The sequence below is a fragment of the Hemicordylus capensis genome, chromosome 7 (assembly GCF_027244095.1).
Source record: "Hemicordylus capensis ecotype Gifberg chromosome 7, rHemCap1.1.pri, whole genome shotgun sequence".
NCBI classification, from domain to species: Eukaryota; Metazoa; Chordata; class Lepidosauria; order Squamata; family Cordylidae; genus Hemicordylus; species Hemicordylus capensis.
In genome coordinates this window covers 1,830,632-1,848,096 of record NC_069663.1, presented here as the reverse complement: position 1 = coordinate 1,848,096, position 17,465 = coordinate 1,830,632, and the positions used below count along the sequence as shown (strand labels likewise).

General features: G+C 48.6%; 1 protein-coding gene and 1 long non-coding RNA gene across 2 annotated transcripts in view; one reads left to right on the top strand and one right to left on the bottom strand.

Annotated features, from left to right (window-relative positions):
- LOC128332508 (uncharacterized) overlaps positions 1–17,465 on the top strand; it is a 78,537-nt gene that overhangs the window by 48,089 nt on the left and 12,983 nt on the right. The window lies entirely within an intron of this gene.
- Positions 4,093–4,986, bottom strand: LOC128332518 (uncharacterized). Its single transcript, XR_008310676.1, has 3 exons — positions 4,849–4,986; positions 4,567–4,604; positions 4,093–4,287 (listed from the first exon to the last, which is right to left on the bottom strand). It is a non-coding gene; the product is annotated as an uncharacterized LOC128332518 (long non-coding RNA).

The following is a 17,465-nucleotide window of genomic DNA, read 5'->3' as shown; positions in this document are numbered from 1 at the left end:
TTATTTATTGTTTTTTAATTTTTAAAAATGGTACCCCCCCTTCATGTGGCTTCCGGGGCACATGCCCAGCCTGCCCCATGCTTGATACCCCCCTGATGAAGACCCCGTGAAGAAGGGCTGGGCCAGTCCCTTCCTGCCCAACAGGATCAGCCCAAAGGGGCCAGGACATCTCACTTCCTAAATGTTTCTACCTGGACCCATATCCAACCCCTGGGGGTCCCCCCCCCTTCATCAAGAGGGGGCAATTCCCATCCTCCACAGAACCTGCAACTCCCACTTTACAGAATTTGCCATTTCTATCCACCTTCCTCCCCCCGCCGCATTCCATTAAATTGATATCTTCCTTTTAATTTAAAAATAATGGCTAACAAACAATAGAACTCATATAACCCCATGCAAAGCTACAGAGGAAAAAGCCTTCCCAAAAATGGAGCTCATCACCATCTATCCAAAGAGAAAGAGAGAGGGGGAGCTTCGCTGCAGGGGTGTTGCTGGATGCTGAAATGCTCCTGAGCCTGGGCCCTTCTCACCATCCATTCCAGTCATGCTCAACTACCAAGAATGACCAGTGTTGTTTTCTTTGACCCTCATATGGCCACCCTGCCCCTCTGAAGGGGAAAACTGCGGGGATCTCGGAGAGGCTGGGAGCCCCTTCCCCGTTCTGTGCAGGTGCCTCCACTCTCTGCTTTCTTGCTGGATGAGGTCCTGGAGGAGTGACGGGGCTGATGGAGCTCTGAGCCATCCATGGGGGGCTGGTGCTCCATGAAGACCTTGTGAAGGTGCGCTGGGCCAGTTCATTCATGCCCACCTTGGTCAGCTCAAAGGGTCCAGGACAGTCTCACTTCCTAAATGTCTCCACCTGGACCCAAATCCAACCCCTCTGGATCTCCCCCCCCCCAAAGCTACACTGAACCTATTTGGGGCAGGGCGGTGGACACTCACTCTGGACTCCTTGCCTGAGGCCATGTTCTGCGCTCCCTCACGGCCAAAATTGGACGGAAATATGCCGTGAGCAGCAGGAGAGGCCAGAAAATCCTCCTGCCAACAGTCGAGTCCAGAGAATTTGAAGGCAGCAGCGGAACCTCCAGCCCCATCAGGATCCGTCGGAACCACAGCGCCATGGCAACCGGTAAACACTCCCGGACGGGGAACCCCCCTCCAGCAACTGCCATATTTGGATCTAAACAAGGATGGCGGAACTCCCAGGCCCAGTGGTGGGCACGAGGCACCAGCAGGCAGGGTTGCCAACTCTCTACCTGCTCCTGCTCTTATGCTTTTACAGGAAACCTGGCATATCGAAATTAAACTGATGAAGATTTCCCCATCTCTTCATTTCCATTGCAGCAAAAGCTTCATCTGCTTAATTTTGGACTGTCAAGCTCTTTTTCAAGGCACAGGAGCCAGGCTAGCAAAAAGGTTGGCAACCCTGCAGGATCCAGTGTGAAGTCCATCCCTGAGCACACATGGAAGGGGACAAAAAGGACCGTGCCTTTCCTCCAAGGGGCAGGAGGAATATTCTGAACATTTGGCCCCCCGGGTCTTCAAAGGGAGACTTCTCCACACAGGTGTTACAGGGCATGAGGGAGGCGCCCACTAAATGTGGGTAATAGAGCTGCTGAGGAGCAGAAGGCTTGGCAGAGGAGGTGTGTGTGTGTCAATTGGGGTCCAGGCAAGGAACCTCCTTCCTTCAGGTCAGAGCAGGGCTTCATTCCCAGTCATTGTGGCCACTAAGCCAAGCGCAGCAGATGGCCGGCAGGTCTCATGTCCTGCTAGGATCTCCACAAGCCCACTGGCTTGGCTCCATGATCACCTTCCGGCCCCTGGGAGGAGAGAAGCCAAAACTGGGTCAGGCACTTTTCAGGGCAATCAGACACACACACACACACACACACACACACACACACACACACACACACACACGGTGCTGCCATGTTCTCGTCCAGGTGGTCCATCTTTTGCTGCTCGCCACTCTACCAGGAACCTCTGGAACTCACCGCTGCGGCACAGGAGAGCCCCATCCGTCTCCACAGCAATGGTGCCTTGGAGAACCCCCTGCCTTTGTGAATGGGGAAGGGACCAGTGGACCTGCCTGCCCCCTGACCAACCCCAGAGCCAGGAATGAGGCCTCTGAGCATGCTCAGTTGTATCATTTTGTGCCAGAACGATGGGATTTCTTGTAGGAGTTGAATGACACGGGATCATGGGATTTGGGATCATTACTCTGCCGAATGGGGCAGCCAGGTTGGTCTCTGGGTCATCTCGGAGAGACCACATCACTCCTGTATGGAAGGAGCTACACTGGCTGGAGATATGTTTCCCCCAAAACTTCCTCCTTTCCCCTGTAACAGGCCGAGCTCCTTCACTGCGACCACCGAGTGGTTTCTGCCTCTCCGCTGCTGGAGCAATTCCAGCTCCGTGATTTCCTGCTCTCTGCTCTTGACTGACCGGGGTGGGGGTGGGGGTCGCTTCTCTCCTGCGGTCTGCTCCCCTCTTCACTGTCCTAGCTATGTTTCTCAGGAAGACGGTTCCCAGAAGAAGCAGTTTAAGCCAGGCTGCTCGTCTGCAGCGCAGGCATCCCTGGCACTGCTGGCCCGCCTAACCCCACTTTGAAGCCCAGCCTTTTGACAAAGTTGAGGGTGCGAGCGTGCCCTTTACCCCGGCACTGGGATCAGACGGGTGCTTGGGCTGCTTGTTGCCTGCGTGCACACAGAGACGGGTGCCTAGAGCGCCCGTCTCAGAGGAGAGGAGAGCTGGTCTTGTGGTAGCAAGCGTGACTTGTCCCCTTAGCTAAGCAGGGTCTGCCTTGGTTTCATTTGAATTGAATTTTGGCCTTGGTTTGTAAGCTTGCCAGGCCTTGCCAAGGCTGTGCTTTCCGGGCACTCGATTGGAAGGTGCAGCTTGCTCCCAGGATCCTGTGCTCAGCAAACCTCATTGGCGGCAAACCTCAAGTGGGCTCCTCTGGAGTGATCCAAGCCAATTGTCTGAGTGAGTGCTTCCAAGCAAGAGGCATTTGCATGGACCTGTAGCAGTGTAGCAGCGTCTCCCTCAGCCAAGAGGTGAGCTTGGGAGTCTGTGGGCACAAACGCTCCAAGGGAGACGAGAAGAAAAGAGGAACTCAGAAATGATGGTATGGTTTTCTCCATGGAAACAACCCTCCATGCTGCTCGGAGCTTCTCTCCACCCTTGGCTTCTTGCTAAACTAACCACCTCCCCCCAAAAAAACTTGCATGGGCTCCTAAGGCAGAAATTCCAGAATTGCAGCTTCCCCAATCAACTTCCTAGAGATGCCCCAGATGAATTTCTGCCTGGTGCACCTCTACAGGGCACAGTGCTTCCCCCAGCTGTTATGTCGCTTCGTAAATGTCTGGGCAGAAATTCAAGATATATAGCAGTCTCACTAACAGTAAGAATAAGAATGCAAATAAGAATAAGAACAATAAACTGTACTTATTAAGATAAAACAAACCAAAAATTAAATCATAACAGATCAAAAAGGGGGGAGGGGTGAAGGAAATACAAAATACAATACAGAACCATTTCAAAGTCATTGTTAAAATCAATCATGTAATATGATATGATATGGTATGATATGTATTCTTAAAAACATATAATACTTCCAGGCAGCTATTCTCCTAGCTTTAGGAGCATTAAAAAGAAAAGGAAGCAAATGGGCGATCAGACAAACTCCTCCTTTTCATGGAAGTCCTCGAAGACAAGGCCATCTGAAGAGAAGAGAAGAGAAGAGAAGAGAAGAGAAGAGAAGAGAAGAGACGTAATATTCTGATGTTAATTGATTTAGGTAAGGAGGGACTTCTACATATTGAACAAATGGAGGAGGGTCTAATGTGTTACTTTTTGCCTTGGGGTTCCCCAAGCAGAAGGCAAGCATGGCTTCCAGATCTCACAGTTTTGCTGCAAGGTCTTTGCCTGCAAGAACCATTTTTACCCCTGTGAGAGGGGTTGAGAGTTTGAGACGTGCCCACTTGGGAGTCCTGCCACAGACAGTCCTCCATAATTTCCTGGCAGAGATCAAAGAGCAGAAGAGAGTTGGTCAGTACCCATGGACTTCATTGGAATAGCACCAGCCTCAAACACACACTTTTGGCAGTCAGGTTTTGACTGAGCCTGCGCTTGGTCATCCTCTTCCATTCTCTGCCACATCTCACTCTCCAATACGGCGTCCACAGCCTTGTCTTTTTCATACGACAGCATCTCACTTTCACAGGACTTGGCATCCTTAATACCGTCAATAACGGACGTCAAGAATTCAGCCCAGCAGAGGATGACCTGAATATTAGAAGCATTGAGCTTTTAGAGATGAAGGACTCTCCGTGCCTTCCTGGAAATTTAGCGGGCACCCTTACTTGGTGGGCTGCTCTCAGGTCCTTGCTGGGGACCCCACCCCCTCCATGGAATATTCGGCTTCTGCCTCTCAGGGAGAATGCAGAAGTGGGAAAGGGATCAGAGCAGAGAGTGGGTGCTTCCAGATCCCGTATGGGGCAAATGCCTCTCAGAGAAATGTCCTGGGCTCTAGGGAGGAAGGCCCTTTTCTGAATGGATCCCTACCTCAGCTCTTTCCATTTTCTCCACTCCAGTTGTCAGATCTGGAAGGGAAGAAGAGTCGGGGGTGGGTGGGTTTAAGGAGTTTGATTCCCATTTGGAATTTAAAAACGGGGATTCCTTTTCTTGGAATTAAGGCGGGCTACCAGTTCTAGGTTACAGCCCAAGTCAGCCAGCCTATATGAATAATGAGAGATTAGCATCTCCCAAAGGGAAGCGACTGCTCACCAAAGGCCTTTTCATTCGGACCCACAAGTCTGCCAGGTTCCCAAGCACTAGCTCTCTCACCTTCCCCAAAGAGTCAGCCCCAGTCCCAACCTGGGGCACCTCCTCATCGATGGTGACTCTGGATACTGCCGGGGAGCCCCCTGTGGGAGTTGGAGGTGGTGCTGGAGTAGGCTCAACGCGGTGTTTCCGTTTAAAGAACCTCCCTCTGGGGGGCTTGCCCTTGGCGGAGTCACTGGTGGGGGAGGTCTTAAACAGCCGCCTGCAGCAACGGCAGACTCTTCGCAGCCTAGAAGAGAGCAGGGAGAAAGTGAGAAAGCGACCCTTAAGCAGACGTTGGCAGGAGAGGGGGCCAATGGGGCAAGGAAGGAGTGCAGAACAGAAGGAGGGCAGCAATACAGGTAGCCCAATAGGCTTCCAGGTGGTGCACCGTCCTCCTTCTGGCTGAGGAATTGGGTCGAGACAGCTGCCCCAACGCTTTGGGGCAGAGACCTTTGACATATGGGGTGCAGTTCTGGTCAGCCCAGCTCAGCCAGATTATGTTAGAGCTGGCAAAGTTGCAGAGAAGAACCATGAACGAGCTCAGGGGTGAATGGAAACCATGTAACCATTAGGCAGTCCTGTTTTCAGGCACTGCATGACACTTCCTAGCTGGACCAGGCCTGTGAGGGGCCCGTGCCCAGGTTCACTTTTAAAACGAAGCAACTACAGTCATGCACACAGAATCACGTACCAATGTTCAGACACCTGCACACATGTACTACCAACTGTCTGAATGGGGCTTTCATTGCTCTTACCTTCAAGATGCTGATTCAGTTCCAGACAGAGGGGGCCTCCTCCAGCAAAGCCCTGATCATCCTCTGGAGCGCCTCAATGTTCTCGTTCTGGGGGGGGAGAAAAGCTCAGACATGATTATTCTATGCAGAAACCACATGCTTTTTTAAAAACAAAAACAAGTTTTACCACAAGCAAGCATTGTGTAAGACTATGTGTAAGACAAATCCTATGATATTTATTTAGACTGCCTTCCTGCCTTCCTACTGTCCACCACCCTCTTGCCATTTTAAGCAAATCCAGACTCATAGTTTCATCAAAAATGTCCAGGTGTTCAGTTTTAAACATTTTCCCCCTCCGTTTCAAAACACTTAGGACTTGACTGTGAATATAGGAACTTAGGAACATCGGAAGCTGCTCTATATTGAGTCAGGCCCTTGGTCCATCTAGCTCAGTATTGTCTACACAGACTGGCAGCAGCTTTTCCAAGGTTTCAGGCAAGGGTTTCTCTCAGCCCTAAAATCTTGTCCTAAAAAAATAATAATAATAATCTTGTCCTGTCTTGGAGATGCTGCCAGGGAGGGAATGTGGAACCTTCTGCATGCAGTTTTCAAACATTATTCCCTAAAGGAGCATTTTATTTCCCTTGGACTGTGTTAGGGATGGGGCTGTATTTCAGTGGTAGAGTATCTGCTTAAAGATGCTGAAGGTCCCAGGTTCAGTCCCTGGCATCTACAGGGAGAGCTGGGGGAAACTCTTGCCTGAAACTCTGGAGTGCCACTGCCAGACAGAATAGACAATATTGAGATAGATTGGGGTTCCCAACAGGGGGTACAAGTACTATCAGGCTATCAGAAGAGCCAGCGTGGTGTAGTGGTTAGAGTGCTGGACTAGGACCAGGGAGACTCGAGTTCAAATCCCCATTCAGCCATGATACTAGCTGGGTGACTCTGGGCCAGTCGCTTCTCTCTCAGCCTAACCTACTTCACAGGGATGTTGTGAAGAGAAACTTGTGTATGTAGTACACTGCTTTGGGCTCCTTGGAGGAAGAGCGGGATATAAATGCAAATAATAATAATAATAATAATAATAATAATAATAATAATAATAATAATAATAATAGTTGTTGTTGTTTTTGTAAAAAGATTGCACAGACTGACTACAAACAAAGGCATGACAAGGTAGCAGGGATGATACACTGGAACATCTGCAAAAAATACAAGCTACCTGTAGCCAAACATTGGTGGGACCATAAAATTGAAAAAGTTGAAGAAAATGAAGATGCAAAAATATTATGGGACTTCTGACTACAAACAGACAAACATCTGCCACACAATACAACAGATATAACTGTAGTCGAGAAGAAAGAAAAACAAGTCAAAATAATCGACATAGCCATACCAGGGGATAGCAGAATAGAAGAAAAAGAAATAGAAAAAATCATAAAATACAAAGATCTACAAACTGAAATTGAAAGGCTGTGGCAGAAAAAGACCAAAATAATCCCAGTAGTCATTGGCGCCCTGGTTGCAGTTCTAAAAGACTTTGAAGAGCACCTCAACACCATGGGGGCCCCAGAAATCACCATCAGCCAATTACAAAAAGCAACTTTACTGGGAACAGCCTATATCCTGCGCCGATATCTATAACAACAGCAACAACATTGACAATAAAATTCAGCCATCGCAGGTCCTTGGGAAGGACTCGACGTCTGGATAAAACAAACCAGTCAATAACACCTGTCTATGTAAATAAATAAATAACTCAATAAATCCTATCGAGGGGGGGGCTCAGAGCCCTCCTGCCCCCACACTGCAGCTGTGCTCTTTGTTCTCCTTCTCAGGATTGCCGGCTTGAAGCTGAGGTGTCCTCAGTGCTGTGTCTGCTGCAGAAGGGGAGGGAGCAGCGTGAAGACCCTCCCCCTCCGCTGCTGATTGGCTGGCAATGTGCTGAAGCTCAGCGTATCCCTCCTCCTCAGCCTAAGCGACAGGCTTCAGAAAATTGCACTTGTCCCATGAATTTCAATCAGGCTGCTTATGAGTAACTTAGTGTGGATGTGAACCAGTGACTGCAATAGTCTCTGTACCACTTAAATTTGTGTTTTTGTGTATATATGTGTATACACACACACACAATTAAGTGCAGCAGCTATGAGATGGGCTACTCCAGTAACTGACTGGCTTAAATCCAGATTAAGTTGTCTGATACAGGGGTGTGTGTGATTTTGCTCCCAAATGGGGCCCTGTGGCCCCGTTTGGGAGCGAAATCGGCCAGCACTACCTTTGCAGTGCGGCCAGAGCAGCTCCCCCTGACTTTTGAAGGTGAACGCAGCGCTGGCCAACTGAGCTCCTAAACAGGGCCACGTGGGCCTGTTGGGGAGCAAAACTACACGCCTGCATCTGACATCAGACGCAGGGGGTTTGGCTGGAGGGGGCCACGGTGGGGGCAGCACCTGGGTCACCGCTGGCCTCCCTCTGCGGCTGACTCTAAGCAGTCTTATGGAAATGAATGGGACAAGTTGACTTGTTCTCTTCATTTCAATGGGAGTACTCAGTCACCGGTACAGCCAGCAACAGGGTGTACGCCACTGACGGGAGTACGCACATCTCTTCATGTTCTCCACCAGATCTACTTTCCTCTCTCCCCCTGCCGTGTTTCACTTCTGGAACTGTAGACGGACGTTTGCATATCAGCAGAGCCATCAATAGTCCCCCAAGGCCAAAAGAGGCCCAGGGAAATGCCAAGATTTCCAGCTGAGTCTGGTTTCGACCAAACCATTCGCCTCCAGCACCTGTTCCGCTGTTCCTCCCCCGGGAGAAATGTTAGTGCAATTAGATGGCCAGTGACGCCCACAGTTCCTCGAAACGGCCACAAGAGAACGAATTAAGGAAGTAACACGGCTCAAAGTTGCCAGGAGGTAAACATCACAAAGTCGGGAGGCCTGGAAACTGCATGGATGTAGCTGGACTGGATTTGGTTGTAATGTGTTCATGATGTAATGTGTTCTTTTAAAAAACATTTCCTAGACTTTGGTGGAAGGCGAAAGGCTGAAATCCACAGACATGTATTTGTTAAAAAGAATCTAGAGGGTCAAGGTGACCAGGAGGAATGGGGACTTTATGAGTCTTTGTTCTTCCCTTTCCCCATGCCTTTAACTGCCGGAATCAGCCAGAAATGTCATGGGCATGGCTACCTGCTGATAATCCCAGGTAATTAATTGTCCCAGGAGAATGACAGACTTTGGCCTTCTACCCATTCACACCTGCTCAGTGAAGTGCAGTTAATCATTCTGCTCAGTGAAATCCAGCTAAAACATTTCAAGGTTGCAGGCAGGAGTCTTTCTCAGCTCTCTCTGGAGATGCTGCCAGGGCCAGAACTTGGGACTTTCTGCATATACTCTAGCACTGAGCTATGGCCCCATCCCCTGGGATCTTGGAGAGCTGCTGCCTGTCAGAGCAGGGAGTTCTGGGCTAGCTGGACCAATGGTCTGACTGGAGCCAAGCTAGACATGGCAGTGGCAGAGCAGTCTCTCTACATGCAGCTCTCACTCTCACACAGTCACGTAAGAACTAGGAGGAGGGAATCTGATTCAAGTGCTGAATCATCTCCTGTCTATGCCTTACCTCCCCATAATCTGTCCTCAATGTCATTTTTCTTTTGATTGATTGACTAAGTACCGTCAAGTTGGTGTCAACTCTTAGCGACCACATAGTTGGGTTCTCTCCAAGATGATCTGTCTTCAACCTGGTCTTTAATGTCATTCAGTGGTGCGTTCATTGCAGCCGTAATTGAGTCCATCCACTTTGCTGCTGGTCCTCCTCGTTTTCTCTGTCCTTCAACTTTTCCCAGCATTATAGACTTCTCAAGGGAGCTGGGTCCCAAGTATGATAGTTGAAGCCTGGTCATTTCTGCCTTGAGTGAAAATTTTGGATTGATTTGTTCTATAATCCATTTGTTTGTTTTCCTGGCTGTCCATGGTATCTTCAAAAGTCTTCTCCAGCAGCAAAGTCTTCTCCAGCAGCGTCAATACTTTTTCTATCTTGTTTCTTCCAAGTCCAGCTTTACACAGAGAAATAACAAATAAATAAGATGGATCCCTGTCCCTAGAGGGCTCACAATCTAAAAAGAAACCTAAGATAGACACCAGCAACAGTCACTGGAGGTCCTGTGTTGGGGGTGGAGAGGGCCGCTGCACATCATGACATGTTTTTGAGATTATTTTGGTTTAGCTCAGTTGTTTTCAAACTTTCTACTAGGGATGTACACAAAAGGAGTTATGCAGGCTTGGTTCAAATTTGAACTGGATTTGAGTGGAACCATCCCGGCCATTTTGTGCCCATTTGAACACACAAGACCAGCCAAGTTTGACCCTGGACCTGTCAAGCCAAACCGGCTTGAACCCAGCTAGTTCTCACACCCCTGCTGTCTATCCTCTGGAAACTTGTCCCCATCACTGTAAAGGCAAAGTGTGCCATGAAGTCGGTTTTGACTCCCGGTGACCACAGAGCCCTGTGGTTGTCTTGGGTAGAATACAGGAAGGGTTGACCATTGCCTCCTCTGAAGCATGAGATGATGCCTTTCAGCATCTTCCTATATTGGGAAAACATACCTGTGGGGATTTGAACCGCCAACCTCTGGCTTGATAATCAAGTCATTTCTCTGCTGCACAATTAAGTGGCTTCCTCATCACTGTATCTCCTCACAAACTAATTCTATCTATCTATCTATCTATCTATCTATCTATCTATCTATCTATCTATCTATCTATCTATCTCATATTTCATATTTTGTTATTTTCATATGTTTAATAGAAATATTACATACATATTTATTTATTTATTTAAGCACATTTATATACTATACTGCTGCTGCTGCTACTACAACTACTACAAATATTTATATTCAGGGGGTCATACATGCTGCTGATCACAGAAGTGCTGGCCATCATGGGGACGGTGTTTCCTTGTGCAGAAAATTGCCACTGTAACTGTGAGCAGCCAGATCATTTGAACCTAGGAACATAGGAAGCTGCCATATACTGAGTCAGACCACTGATCTATCTAGCTCAGTATTGTCTTTACAGGCTGGCAGCGGCTTCTCCAGGGCTGCAGACAGGAATCTCTCTCAGCCCTATCTTGGGGAAGCCAAGGAGGGAACTTGGAACCTTCAGATGCTCTTCCCAGAGCGGCTCCATGAACATAGGAACAAAAGAAAAAATGCCAAAAGACCAAATTGAAAATAGCCTCAGGTTTTATCCATCCTTTGTATTATTTGCCTTGAAAACTTGACTTTTCCTTTTGTGCTGATGGATGGCACCCAGATGGTTGGCTGATGGTTGGCACCCAGACAGCGTCTCAGGACGCTGTCCCTACATGAGGGGGGAGGGAATTGGCAACTCACTTGCCTGTCTTTCTCTCAAGTAAACAGGTTTGCAACCAGCAGTGCCTTGAATTGTCTTTCCAAGAAGGATTGGTCCTCTCCAGAATGAAGGAATACCTGGATCCATCGCCAGAACGTGATCCCAAGGGAGTCTCCAGAGGACATCAACACTGACCCAGGAAAGCTAACCATCAGCAGCAGCAGCTACCCGGGGGCAGTCCCTATCTGCATTTCCAATCCAACCCAATGGTGACAGAACGTCCATCTGCTACCCTGTCCTGTGTTCGAAGAAGAGGGCCTAATGCAAAGTTCATCTTCCTGCTCCTAAGTGCTATAGGAGAGGGATAGACAACAAATGCCTGGAGACTGTCACTTTTCTCTGGAGTCATACATGCAACAGCATCTCCCCAAGCTGTAAAGCCCTGGAACCATCCTACCAGGGTAAGATACCTTGCCAAAGACACTATTTCAAATTCTGCCAAAGACACTATTTCAGATTGCCCACGGGTGGGGGGGGGGAGTCAAGGCTCCCAAACACATGAACATTCGAGCTTGTCTATGGACACTATCCAAACAAGCCAAAACAACACGGATCAGAGAACATCCAGGATAGCCAAAATCCTGCAACGTTGTACAAGAGCATTTGGTTCTCAACTGAAGGACTAAAATATTTTTTTTACCAAGGACCCTTAGGGTTTTTTTAATTTTAATTCTAAAGCTCTCCATGGCTTCCTTTTTGGCCATGACAGACTCTAGAGGACACTAAGAGTGGTGGGAGTTGATGATTTCCACCACTTTCTTATATTACTTTCTTGTAGTGACTATGTGCTATCATTATGTTGAAAACCATGCTATCTCCTGTGCTGTAAGGACATGGACCTCACATGCTTGCTCTCCGGTCATTTCCCAGAGCATTTACCTGCAAGTCTGCACCTATCCCCAAGTTTGTGCTCTAAGACATTAATCTAGCCCAAGCTTGACCTGCTAATTTTATAGACACTTGTATTTAAGCAATGTGATTGTACGTGACTTGTCATTGCTATCGCTTTCCACAAGCTGATAATCCATTAATCACTAGAAGCACCTGGTTCCACAATGCAAGACTGTTATTGATACCTTATTTGGGATAAAGATGGGTTAAAACAATGTTGCTTGCTATAAGTTGTATGATCTTTATATGTACACCTTGCTGCTATGTGTAAAACTTTTTATCTATATCAAATCAGAATTATACTAATTATGTTTGTAGCTCTAAGATATTATATGCAATGTATCTAGTTTTATTGCCATATGTACAGCCCATTCAGCACCTATATGTCCCAAATCCTTTAGCTACACAAAACACAGAACTATATTTCCAAGATTAAAAGTTTATGTGTTAGAAAGAGCTATTATTAATATTTCCAAACAGTTAGGACTTTCATTTAACTAATATGGAGAGCCTATTGATTTATGGGCAAAGAAGATAATTCTAATTATAGTATGTATTTTCCTTTTATTGATAATCACATGTTGCTGCTTATAATGCATTCTAGCTTGAATCCAAATGTTTATGAGAACCTTTCAACCTTGCCATAATGTAAGACCCATACATACAGCTGTACCTTTACAAGCCCATATATCCTGAAGGTTCAGGATGATCCAGTGTTTCAGGGGGGAATTGATGTCTTTTAGAAAACCAAAGTAACTCCATTTTACTTAGAAAACCTCAGTCTGACTTAAAGTAACCCCAGCCCAGCTCAGGGTCATCACGGCCTCTCATGATCAACGTCGTTATCTCTCTCCACTAAATTGTATCTGAGGAAACTTGGTTCTCACAGGATTCTCACTGTTCTTTGCCGACAATTAAGAAAACAGTATGTAACCAAATAAGGAGTAATCACCAGATGAAGAATGAATCATTCGCATGCGTACTAGATACTTAGCCCACCATTTTATTGCCACGTATACTATGTCTAGGGTGTCAGCATCATTCAGATTGTTTGTATAAATGTAAGATGCACCTATAACCAATTTGTATTCAGTGCAGAGCCAAAGCCCACTGCTAATCTGCAATAAACGCCTCAAAAGAGATTCCCACTGTGTCTGTTTGATTGGCTAAAAGGCGGACCCAGTGACGAACCGAATTCACATCACTGTTGTCCCCTTCCATGTGTGATCAGGGATGGACTTCAGTCTTTATCCTGCAGGGTTGCCAACCTTTTTGCTAGCCTGGCTCCTGTGCCTTGAAAAAGAGCTTGACAGTCCAAAATTAAGCAGATGAAGCTTTTGCTGCAATGAAAATGAAGAGATGGGGAAATCTTCATCGGTTTAATTTGAATATGCCAGGTTTCCTCTAAAAGCATAAGAGCAGGAGCAGGGAGAGAGTTGGCAAGCCTGCCTGCTGGTGCCTCGTGGCCAGCATTGGGCATGGGAGTTCCGCCATCCTTGTGTACATTCAAACATGGCGGTTGCTGGGGGGGGGTCCAAGCCGGGAGTGTTTACCGGTCGCGACGGATCCTGATGGTGCTGGAGGTTCCGCTGCTGCCTTCAGTCTCTCTGGACTCGACCGTTGGCAGGAAGACTTTCTGGCCTCTCCTGCTGCTAATAGCAAATTTCTGTGCAATTTGGATCGTGAAGGGAGCGCAGAACATGGCCTCAGGCAAGGAGTCCAGAGTGCGTGTCCACCGCCCTGCCCCAAATAGTTTCAATGTTTTTTGGGCGGGGGAGACCCCCAGGGGTTGGATTTGGGTCCAGGTGGAGACATTTAGGAAGCGACACTGTCCTGGCCCCTCTGGGCTGACCTTGTAGGGCAGGAAGGGAGTGGCCCAGTGCAGCTTCACGGGGTCCTCATGGAGCAGCAGCCCTCCATGGATGGCTCAGAGCTCCATCAGCCCCCTCCCTCCTCCAGGACCACATCCAGCGAGCAACGTGCAGAGTGGAGCCACCTGCACAGTGGAAGGGAAGGGGTTCCTGGCCTCTCTGAGCTCTCTGCAGTTCCCCCCTTCAGAGGGGCAGGATGGCCATATTAGGGAGGGAAGGAAACAACACTGGTCTTTCTTGGCTAAAAGAAATGAAATGTTGAGGTGGGGGGGGGGATGGAGGGAAGATAGAAATGGCAGGATCTGCCAAGTGGCATTTATGTGGAGGATGAGAATTGCCCCCTCTTGATGTAGCCTGGCTCCTCTGCTTTGAGCAAAAGCTTGAGCAGATTGAGCAGGTGAAGGCATTCCTAGCCTAAAGAAATGGGAAACTGCTTCACCAGCTTAAGATCTGCATGTCAGGCGTCTGCTGAAGTCACAGGAGCAGGACCAGGTAAAGAGTTGGCAACCCAGCCTACTGGTGCCTTGTGCCCACCACTGGGCCTGGGAGTTCCACCATCCTTGTGTACATTCAAACATGGCGGTTGCTGGAGGGGGGAGTCCCCAGCTGGGTGTGTTTACCGGTCGCAACGGATCCTGATGGGGCTGGAGGTTCCACTGTTGCCTTCAAACTCTCTGGACTCGACCGTTGAAAGGAAGACTTTCTGGCATCTCCTGCTGCTCACAAACAATTTCCGTCCAATTTTGGCCGTGAGGGAGTGCAGAAAATGGCCTCGGGCAAGGAGTCCAGAGTGAGTGTCCACCGCCCTGCCCCAAATAGGTTCAGTTTATGGGGGGGGGGAGACCCAGAGGGGTTGGATTTGGGTCCAGGTGGAGACATTTAGGAAGCAACACTGTCCTGGCCCCTTTCGGCTGACCCTGGTGGGCAGGAAGGGACTGGCCCAGCCCATCTTCACAGGGACTTTATGGAGCAGCAGCCCCCCTTCGATGGGTCAGAGCTTTGTCAGCCCCCTCCCTCCTCCAGGACCTCATCCAGAGAGGAAGTGCAGAGTGGAGCCACCTGCACAGAGGAAGGGAAGGACCTCCTGGCCTCTCCGAGATCCCTGCAGCTTCCCACTTCAGTGGGGCAGGATGGCCATATTAAAGGAGAGGAAAGATTGTGCTGTTGGTCAGTGTCGACTCCTGGTGCCCACAGAGCCCTGTGGTTATCTTTGCTAGAATACAGGAGGGGTTGACCATTGCCATCTCCTGTGCAGTCTGAGATGAGGCCTTTCAGCACCTTCCTTGATTGCTGCTGCACGATATAGGAGTTTCCCATTGTTTGGGAAACACACCAGCAGGCATTCGAACCAACAGCCTCCTGCTCTCTAGGCAAGTTGTTTCCCTGCTTCGCCATTAGGTGGCTTTAAAAAAATATTCGTCATTCTTGGGAGCTGGAAATGCCTGGATTGGATGCTCAAAAGCCTGTTTTAAAACAGTTACACTGGCTGCCAATTTTTTTCCGGGCAAAATACAAAGTTCTGGTTATTACCTTTAAAGCTCTGAACGGCTTGGGTTCAAGATATCTTAGAGAGCGCCTTCTTTTACATGATCCCCACCGCACGTTAAGGTCATCTGCGGAAGTCCGTCTCCGTTTACCACCGGTTCGTTTGGTGACGACTCAAAGGCGGGCCTTCTCTGTAGCTGCTCCTGGACTGTGGAATGCACTCCCAGCGGAAATTCGTAATCTTGATTCTTTACTGTCCTTCAAGAGAGCCTGGCCTTTCAGGGTTTTTAATCAGTTTTAATTGTTTTAATACCTGGTTTTCAGGGTTTTAATTGTTTTGATAGTTTAATTGTTTTTTAAGTAGTTTTAAATTGGTATTTATATTTGCATCTCTGTTTTAATTGTTTTAATGTTTTCTGTTTTAATTGTAAACCGCTCTGAGACATTTCGGAAGGGCGGTATATAAATGAAATGAAATAAATAAATAAATAAATAAAAGGGGTCAGGCTCGGGAAAATTTTAAGTCTCCAGCAACACCCCTGCAGAGAGGCGCTCTCCCTCCCTCCCTCCCTCCCTCCCTCCCGCTTTGGATTGATGGTGATGATGACCTTGTTTTGAAAGGCTTCTTCCTCAGTAGCTTAGAATGAAATAATACAAGTTTTATTGCTTGTAAGCCTCTTTGATATTTTTAAACTAAAAGTAGGATATAAAAGAAATGAAATGTTGTGGAGGAGGATGGAGAGAAGATAGAAATGGCAAGATCTGCCAAGTGGCACTTATGTGGAGGATGGGAATTGCCCCCTCTTGATGAAGTGGGTGGGGGTGGGGAGACCCCCAGGGGTTGGATTTGGGTCAAGGTGGAGACATTTAGGAAGTGAGACTGTCCTGGCCCCTCTGGGCTGACCTTGTAGTGCAGGAAGGGACTGGCCCAGACCATCTTCACGGGGTCTTCATGGAGTAGCAGCCCCCCATCGATGGGTCAGAGTCCCATCAGCCCCCTCCCTTCTCCAGGACCTCATCCAGCGAGGAACTGCAGAGTGGAGCCACCTGCACAGAGGAAGGGAAGGGGTTCCTGGTCTCTCCGAGATCCTTGCAGCTTCCCCCTTCAGAGGGGCAGGATGGCCATATGAGGGAGTGAAGAAAACAACACTGGTCATTCTTCGGTAAAAGAAATGAAATGTTGAGGAGGGGGATGGAGGGAGGACCGAAAGGGCCATTTCTGCCCAGGGGGAGTCGCAGGTTCTATGGAAGATGGGAATTGCCCCCTCTTGATGTGGCCTGGCTCCTCTGCTCTGAGCAAAAGCTTGACCAGCTTAGCCCAAAGAGATGGGAAATGCATCACCAGCTTGATATCTGCATGCCAGCCTTCTGCTGAAGTCACAGGAGCAGGATTAGTGAGAGAGTTGGCAACCCGGCTGGCTGGTGGTGCCCCATGCCAACCACGGGGCCCAGGGAGTTCAGCTAACTGAGCCAAGAGACCCCTTCAAAGTGGTCATACTCTGATATTTAGCAGGGGGAGAGCAACCTGTCTCCCCTGCGGCTCACGCCAAATTTTGTCCATTTGGGGCCATGTGGGAGCGCTGAACATGGCCTCCGGCAGGGGGTTTAGAGGAAGGGTTCACCATCCTGCCCCAAAGAAGTCCAATGTGGGGGAAAGACCACCCAAGTTCTCAAAGCGGTTTGATGAGAAATCTAGGGTGGGAGTCCCCACTGGCTGCTTAGGAATGACCCCGGTGGGTGTGAGCTGGCCCAGCCCATCCTCACTCCTGCTCTCCTCTCTCCTTGACAGGACATGGGAGAAGGATGCCCCTCACTCCGCGGCGTGGGCAGCCTTGATGAGGCAACTCCTGTGGCTCCTCTCAGGTACGTCCTCCTGCTCCTCCTGGGTTATCTGGGCCCATTCTTGATTGATGGCACCTTGGATTTCAGGACCACTTGGGATCCTCTCAAGAAACATGGCCCCTGCCAGGGTTTCATTGTTGGAGATCCAGCTCCAGATGCCATCGGCCTTTGGCACCAGTAACCCTGATGACCACGACAGGTCTCTCTCTGACCAACACGTAGCCAGAAGTCAGATCGAGGTCTTTTCCTCTCAGCATCTTCTTCTGAATAAAGCAGATTAGTTTAACCTTGTGTGAATCTCCCTGCTTATCATGGACAAGCTGTTGCCCCGGAGACCCTGTTGACTTCTGCTGTAATGGGAGTGAAATAGCTGCTGAATACTCTGCCATAGAAGTCAT